At 40.7% G+C, this 7004-nt stretch overlaps 1 protein-coding gene across 2 annotated transcripts in view; it reads left to right on the top strand.

Annotated features, from left to right (window-relative positions):
* The first annotated feature begins 582 nt into the window (after positions 1–582).
* LOC122085415 (telomere repeat-binding factor 1-like) overlaps positions 583–7004 on the top strand; it is a 90008-nt gene continuing 83586 nt past the window's right edge. For both annotated transcript variants that reach the window (XR_006142121.1, XM_042653842.1), the window contains exons 1-2: positions 583–714; positions 807–921. The gene's annotated coding sequence lies outside the window, so the exon portion shown is untranslated. The remainder of the gene's footprint in view (positions 715–806; positions 922–7004) is intronic.

Genomic DNA, 7004 nt, shown 5'->3' with positions numbered 1-7004 from the left:
TTGTCTTCAACATGGTTCAGTTAAGAAATTGGTTTAACCGGTTACAAGTGAAAGAAAGAAAGGTAATCTGAGCATTTTAAAAGAGTAGGGAGAAGAAGAGATAAAAGTTTGAGTGTAAGAGAGTATCAACAAAAAAGTTGAAGGTTGGGGAGTTTAGTAAATATTGGCTAAGTGTAGAGAAGTGATAGTAATTACCCCATCAATAATATATCTTGATTTTCATTTAGACTGATATATATATATATATATATAAAGATTTTTTTTATGTGATTGAAAATAGATTTGTGATTGGACTCTAGGACCAATCAAAATCTATTTATAACTCTATTTTGTTTAGAGTAAAATAGATTAAAAAAACCAAATGAAAAATAGGATATTTCTTTATAATTAGAGAATTTACAATAAAAATAGAATTAAATATCCATTCCTTTTTTTTTTTTGCCAAGAATTTATATTAATGCCCAAGTGAGCTATAATGTAGTACTTACGAATCTTTACGCTATTCTACAAGAAAAAAAAAAAAAAAAAAAAAAAGAAGATGTTACACACAAGGTCATTTAATTACAAAACAAAAACCTTTCATTCCCCTGACGGGCAATGCAAAACAACCCCTTCTTTACTCCTAACCTCCTACCCACCCCCCCCCCCCCTTCTTTCCCTTCCCTTCCCTTCCCTTCCTCTTTCCTCTGCATTCCGGAATTTGACTTCTGCCAGGTAATCTCTCTCTCTCTCTCTCTTGCATCTGCGGAAAACCATTCGATGCTTTGGTTCCTATGAACATAACATAATGTAATCTGGAAATTTAGGGAAGCGGGTTCGTCAGGAGTGGCAGATATGGGGTCTTATCAAAAGATTTAGCTGGGTTTTCTATCAATTTACAGAGAGTACCAAGAACCACTGGTATCTAGTTATCGTAGTCTGGTAAGTTTGTTCTTTTTGCAATTGACGAATTTAAGATATAAATTGCTGTTTTCTTGCTAATATAATTGGTTTAAAATTTCAACTTTGACAAACATTGAAGCCGAATTGATGTTGATGTTGATGGTTATGATGATGATTAGGTTAAGTTATTGTGGACTTGGGAGCAGCTGTCTATGTATGTGTATCTTCAAACTGACAAGAACGATAATTGGTTTCCGTAGCCTTTTACTGTCTAGGAAGTTAATTCCAGATTGCTTCTCAATGAGCCTGTCTGGCTTATGTTTAGTGGGGATTGTGTTAAGCATTAGATGGGAGGTAACACCTCTCTGGTGCTTTAGTGCCATATATGTAATTTGTCGGATTATTTTCATCTTTATGGCTTGAAAGTAGTGGAAAAGGACACAATGTATGATGGACTGATTTAAATGGAATTTAAGGTTTCAATGTCTCTTTGGAAAAGGGAATATGAAAAAAAAGGTGATAAATGGATGTTTATCTTAGAGTACCAAGCGAAGAGTCGATTGTGCTGATATGTGAACTTAAAATCATCTAAATGCTGATACAGTCAATTCCAAAATTGAACTATTTATAATTTTCAAAGGAACTCAGGGTCTGCATTAGTAAGTGAAAGAATGCATGTATCTTATCCACTACACAATGGGTGATCAATGTTGACCAGCATTTGTTTTCTATGTGATGACTTCGGTACTGGGTGCTTTAGATCTTATTTTTACTGGCCTTCCATTGTGGAACTTGTATTTATTAGCAATGAGATAAATGACATCTATTCAAAGTAATTGCAGCTTCTTTCTTCATCTTTGAACAGGTGTGGAACTGGTTTTGAAAGAATTCTTGACAACAAATTCAAACTAGTAGACTTCTCTATTTATTCAGAGAAATAAATGTAGCTTTCCCCTGACTTGTTGACTAAAAATGCATTCTGGTTATGAGAGCACTTTCTACAACATTTGCAACCAAACATACTTCTTTGTCACAGAAGTGCTCCTAGATAAATGCATCTGAGATGCGCTTCTGAAAATCTTAGAATGGAAGCTAGATGTGGTATGAGTTATTTTGAATCTTTTCAAGAAAAAGAATAGTTAATCTATTTTCCATTCTGTCAGTGTTTTGAAGAACAATTTTTGTGTTCGGGATGGTCTGGGAAACCGTAGGCATCCCATGTGTCTAGGACTCCTATCCCGATCATCATGAACATGTCCTGGAATGAAAAAGGCCTGATAAATGGGAACAACTGAGACAAATGTCTGATGTCCTTGGCGTCACACCTAGCCTCCACTAGGGGTATGCGGCATTGGATACCCACATCCAATCAGCCTAGCCCTCCAGGATCAAAGATGTAGTAACTTGATTCACAAAATGCCACCATGATCACCCTTAAAATCAGAGCATGCATGTAGGATTATACATATGTTATACTACTGGTGATTCACTAAAATGATATTACAAATATTTAAAACTCTTTTTACATACATTCTACAATTTGTACTAACTACATCTTACACAATTCATAAGTAATTACATAAAGATGAATAACCAAAACAGTAGAAGTGAAGTCCATCAGCATCCGGTGTCTTGCAGACACAGTCTCACAACCATTACTGAAATCCTGTCCCGCTTCAACTCCGGTTCCATCTAAAAAAATTAATCCACATGGGGTGAGCTACAACAGCCCAATGAGGGGTGAGCAAGCAAGCACACACATCCATCTTATGATGCTATATGCAGTGCATGCTCCCAACCATCCACAATATATGATGCAATAGTGCTCATCCATATGATCCATTTTCATTACACTACTTATCCTAATTATTAAGTCTGAATTTGGGTATAAGTGCTATAAGCAACATAGGTGGTATCCCTTGCGTAGTACGTCGGGCCTCAGAGGTACAAGCTAGTTGCAAGCAGGAGCCAGCCAGTCTAGGAAAAAACCTCGGTCCCTCAGCGTACCCCTAAATAGTAACCCCGATTGTCATGCGTACAGTATGTCGTACTGCGCCTTTTGGAAGCCATGCATACAGTCCATCGTACCATGCTTTGCTCGCTTTGGATACAGTCCCGTCTTACCGGTGGCATAATAGTCTCGTCAGACCTACCATTGATTGGGATTAATTAATACATCACCCCCTATTGGCAAGGGGTTATAGCACTGGGTTTGTGATCCTAGCCCAATGCAGCTCTAAATGCATACAAATCAGCCAATATCATCCATACATCCACTGAGCTCTGGGCCTATGGTACTGGTACACACCTTGGCCACACCATGCCCCCAGACCATCAGAACCACAGTCACATCCATAGTCCACATCCACATAATGACATAATCCACAATCACTCTGTCCACATCAAGCCATATCTACATGTGCAATAGTAAAATTATAATATACCACGCATAACACCAATCATTCCATTACACATGTGCAAGCATGAAATAAAAGATATATCAAACATTCCGTAAAAGAAAGTCAAAATCACCCACTCACCTCGATACCCAAATTCAAATGTTTTCGTTGAATTCCCATCATCGCGTATCCTCGCTGGGTAAATTAGGTTACTAACCATTTCCAAGTGTACATTGTTAGTATTTAAAGCTTACTACTTACCATTAACAACCCTACTCAAAACCCCCTCTTACAGACCTACATAGACCCCTCCTTAAAGACCCACATTGGCCCCACACATTTGCCCCTATACTGGGCCAAACAAGGGTCACCAGCAGGTGGCAGTACCCACTACCCACTAGTGGGTGAGGCACTGGCTGCAAAACCAGGGGCAAAAGCTCCCTGTCAGGCACTCCACGGGCCAGCTGTAGGGCACTTTCCAGTGAGGGTGATTCTGTAGAATTCCAGCAACCATTGGAACCCCCACTTAGCTGCTGGGTTCCCTGCTTCTTTGAGCACTTTTCTCACTCCCCCATGGTCTTTTTTACTCTATGAACATACCCCATACCACAGGGGTAAGATCCAGGTGGTTTCCCCTTCCAAATTCAGCAAAGACAACTCACCAAAACCCCCTGCTTGCATTGTCTTGCTGAAATTCAGCAATACACAATCTCTGTACTACTGATTCGGGTTTCTCCTCATGGGAAGCCACACAATTGGACATGGGCAGCCCTAGGAGTATGGGTGTACTCCAATTCATCCCTAATTGAATTCCACTTGCTGAATTAGAACAGGTTCATAAAGAAAATTAAAGGCTTGAACCCAATTTCAGCATATACTCACTGTATGTAAAACTTAGGCTGTTGCCATGGGCAGAACCAGCCAAGGGTAGGGCTGGCATTGGCCCCACAGCCCCAATCTCGGTTCCCAAACTTTACAACTACTAGCCCAGTGACCAATTGTGGGCAATGTGGTAGTATAGGGAAATAATTTCCAATGGTAGAGGGCATTAGAACTGATGAATTCAGCAATGGGGCTGAACCCAACAGCTCGCAACTCCAACTTCCACACCAATCTACAACTTCCAATTTTCTCCTTTGGATGACGTATTGCTGTACCCAATTCAGCTATGGATTGAGCTAAAATTGGGTCCAACATCTCAATTGATAAATTATATAGGCACTAGAGAGGAATTTAACAACATAAAATTGAAACCAAACTTCCTCTGTACTGAATTCCCAAATTGGTGGGTTAATTGGGCAATTTATTATGTAAGACTTCAACTCCCATATTCAATTACATGATCTCAGCCCTGCATGTGAAAACCCCCCAAATTTAGAGAGTTCTAGAGATGGGTCAGAGATAGATTTGGGTCTTTGAACCACTCTAGTTCTCCAATTTCTTCTCGGGAATGGTGGTTCCAACTCTGGAATTGTATTCCATACATGCAAAGCCTGTACCCAACTTGTGGGTGGCTACAGGATGATGTACAGATCTTTACACACCCCTAGTTACATGTACAACTTACGTGCAACACCCATTCTAAAAATTCAGCAACTTATTATATCCAATTCATCTCTGCAGCTGGGTTTCCAGCTCCGGGATGATGAATCCCTCGCATGCAGCCCAAAACCCCACTTTGGGTAGCTGCAGAGGTATTAATAGGTCTGTACATAACCCTCAAAATTCATATACAGCAGGCATACAATCACCCATTTGGGTTCTACAGCTGGATTTCCAGCTTTGGGATGAAAATGCCATGCATGCAAAACTAAAAACCCATTAATTGATGGCTGTAGAGAAAAATCCATATCCTAATGTTACAGAGAATAGCATGCATGCATACCTCCATAGTCTCTGCAGGTTGAATCAGCCCAAATCCCATACATGCAGTCCACAATTCCCAATTCTGGGTGGTTGCATGCTTGTGAAAAGGCTGCTAATAGCTCTGATCATACAATTAACCTACTGAACTGAAGAAATTAAGGAAGATATACTTCAGTTGGCATGTACAGCAGTAGGAGCATATGCAGCAGGATGGGCAGCAGTCCCCATGCATGCAAGCTTCACAAACTCCTTCCTTCTCTCCACCGAATTTCAGATTTTGAATGAGTGAAATGAGAGAAAACCTCTTTATAGTGGATTCACTTCAACCACTACGGCATGTTTGGCTTGGGCTTTTAAAATTAAATTCATTTAACTCCTTTGTACTACTATGTGGGCCCACCCATTTCTTTGCATATCTAGACCAGTAAAACATGCCCTTCCAACCTCAGCTACCCGATGGTTCATGGCTGTGAGGCAATGGGGCCCACAACCAAATGATGCAATTTCTGCTGTACAGCACCACTGGCAGGTGGGCACCGGCTGGCCGGTGGTGACATGGGTGACCTGCCGGTGGCCTCAAATATGCCCACCAAGCAATCATTTTCCCTGGGTCCTAAGGTCAGCTAGGTTAATGACCTTTGGAACCCAGAGTTGGCCCCTTTCCTTTCATCACTTGGCTTCACATACACGAGCAAAGTAGAGTAAACTTGCCCTTTGTGTACACTCCATTTTCCAAGCAACCAATCCAATTGCCCTCAGTGCACTGCTATAATCTGGCACCCGAGGCAAGCAGCTTTGTTTGGACATGGGGTGTCACATTCCCCCCTCCTTACAAAAATTTCGTCCTCAAAATTGTATTGTTCCAACTCGATCAAGGATCTCACCAAGGTACTGCTTATAGTTCCAGAGCATGTCGAGCATTACAGTCGTGGAATGACATACTCAACATCTTGAACTTGTGGGAGGCATTATGTAATGTCCCCACTTAGGCAACATATCCAGCGCTGTACTTGTGCGTTGGGCTATCTACCAACTTTGGTTATTGACCAGTTAGCAACTTCCCAACTAATGGAATCATTAGTAATTTGGAATCAATTGCCATTCCATTCGTATAATTCACTTTTGGTATCAGCTCCCTAGATTGGCCTTCCGTTTCTTTTCTAGTAAGTGTCACCGGGAATACTATTCATAAGCAGTGTTGTCTAGGTGTAATGTGGCCTTGATACAACTGAAACCACTCTCATCTTACAAAATTAAGTCATTGGCACAATACGAGCATCTATATCCTGCCTAGATAGCTACGAGTGTTTTATCACTCAACATGCAAGTAACACCGTACGTGCATTACTTAACATTGTCCTTCGGATCCGAGGTCGACCAGTAACATGCCGAGGTTAGGGATGCCATTGACAACAATTTTCAGGGTTACATGTGCTAATGCTATATATGTTTGTGTTTCCATTGGCACAAGGATAGGCTACCCTGAGTTGTAAATAGTTCGACTACCGGGTTATCCAGATAACCATGCCACTCCTAAGATCCTTATGAGGGGAACACCCTTACTACTTCATCTACTATCTGGTACTTACCACCGAGGTCGCTATTGAATACCACTCCTGATCAACGATAACTGTGGATGAACTTCTCTTACTTACCCATTTTCACGACTCATTTCTCACCACTTATCCATTATTAGGACAAGCGTGAAAGCATTTTCTAAGGATGTTTTCATTAACCATGTAGGACGCTTTGGCTTGATTGATCTATATGGTACATTAGGTAGACAGTTGGTATCTTCTTATAGTCTGTTGTTATAAGCCTGTGATTGATTTGTAGTGGTGCGTTAGGTTGACAGCC

The sequence above is a fragment of the Macadamia integrifolia genome, chromosome 8 (assembly GCF_013358625.1).
Source record: "Macadamia integrifolia cultivar HAES 741 chromosome 8, SCU_Mint_v3, whole genome shotgun sequence".
NCBI lineage: Eukaryota > Viridiplantae > Streptophyta > Magnoliopsida > Proteales > Proteaceae > Macadamia > Macadamia integrifolia.
This window is presented reverse-complemented; position numbering and strand designations above follow the sequence as displayed.